Source organism: Notothenia coriiceps, unplaced genomic scaffold, assembly GCF_000735185.1.
Source record: "Notothenia coriiceps isolate Sejong01 unplaced genomic scaffold, NC01 NC01_scaffold00033418, whole genome shotgun sequence".
Taxonomy (NCBI): Eukaryota; Metazoa; Chordata; class Actinopteri; order Perciformes; family Nototheniidae; genus Notothenia; species Notothenia coriiceps.
Genome location: NW_011366119.1, coordinates 48,743 through 50,713, shown reverse-complemented (window position 1 = coordinate 50,713; position 1,971 = coordinate 48,743).

The following is a 1,971-nucleotide window of genomic DNA, read 5'->3' as shown; positions in this document are numbered from 1 at the left end:
AAAAAAAAATGTGGCGAAAAAAACGAAATGTGCAACTTAAAAACGTTTTAAAACGGTGGCGATTGATGGCACTCTTGGTTTTCTATAGAGGACACATATTGCTTGAATCTCCTGACACATTGGACATATTGTGTTTGTATATTTTTTCTCTTATGTTGTTTTCATATTAATCTCTGCAAACCAAATTTGATGCTCAGGTTGCTATGGAAATAAAGAGTCTTGGATCTGGGAGAAAGTGTGTACAATCGAGCAGGAGCAGGCTCGGTGTTGACAGGAGTGTAGCACTGGCCAGGTTAGCAAGGCACAAAAAGACCCTGATTCAGATTTCAAAAGGAAAGCCTGGGTTTCTGCTACACTGGCGTACAAGATGTGCACAGGAGATGTTGTCTTCTCTGCTGGTAAACAAAGAGGGTAATGCATCTCAGAGGACAGCAACTGATGGGACATGAGTGTATACAATTGTACAAGGTATAACATTATCTCAAAACAAAGGAAGACAATAAAAGCTGCACTGCATCCAAAAAACAAAAACTCTTAAAATGTTGCTCAAAGTGAAAAACATTCAAGTTATGTTTGCTAACAAGTTCACTTTAACAACTTTTCAAGCCAATATTTGGGATATGTTTACAGCTTGTTCTGCTGCCCCCTGTGGCCAATTTAAGGTCAATTTGCACCAGAGTATTTCCTTTTTTATGCTGATTCTTTGCAGTTCTGTGAAAACCACCCACAGTAGGCTGATTTATTGACCTCAGCTATGTACATGCAGTTCATTGACAGTTGAAGTGATGTATGGGTACATATTATGTATCTACCCTCAGTGTCACCTGGGGCCTAACGCCGTGTGTAGGATTGACGTGGGAAGGTTGCTTACGTAGTAGAAATCCAAAATATAGGTTCAGAAATGTTCCGACATTTTCTTATTCACCGAACATTGCGTACCGACGAGGAAAGTGTGTACGGCACTTCCTACGCCGGTTTCCCTTTTATAAATCACAATGCCCATATTTGCCTAGAAATAGTCAAAGAAACGCCCATTCATTTTGACTGACTGCATGAAGAAGATCGCAGGAAATGACGACAGAACAGCTAAAAAAGACATCTCACACCGTGTCAGATTTTGGTTATTTTGGGGAGGTCGAGGTAAATCATATTGTTTGGTGGATGCAGTTTGAACCAGAGTAGCAGCATGGAGGTCGGATCGTCACCAAAATAAATAAATTAGTGGTCCGAAAAAGGTTCATGACAAAAAAAATACACATAGCCTTCCTCAGGCAGTGTGTTTGTACCGGGGACATGAGACACCCCCTTGATGAGAAACTAAAAAATGATCGGGGAATCCCTCCGGAGTGGAGTCATGACGACTGGATCTGAATTATGTTTTCGTATTTGGTGGTTTGTGTCCCAGCTGTCGATCAGCTGTGCGCAGCGTCTCCACTGCAGCAACTCTATATCCACCAGTTAAAGGAAATACAACTAATGTGTTGTGTTATATTAGCTGTACAATTTACCACATATGGTGTTCTTAGTTTCCATACCTCCTGTGTTTTACGAGCGACTTATCAATTCTTGGCAAACGGCATAAAACATGATTAAACATTATAGTATATAAAACCATGCTCGTATAGAAATGCAAAACGGCGTCAGTTAGACGTAATTCTGTCCTCCTGCTTACCGCATCATTTATGAGAAAACATTTCATAACATTAACACAACATATTCGAGGTGGTTTTAAATAACATATCCGTATTTATTTATTTCTCCAAGTTATGTTTTTGTGTGCACTGAGGAGTCTCAAACAGGCGTTTGTTAAATCATTTTAAGATTGTCTTTAATCAATGTTTGAAAATGAATTCTTCATATATGATAAATGAGAGGTAACATTTTATTTATGGTATTATTTCCACATATTTCTCTCCATTCTTCCTTCTGCCAACGGTGTCGCAGTTTCATGGAGGACCGCACATTTTCCCG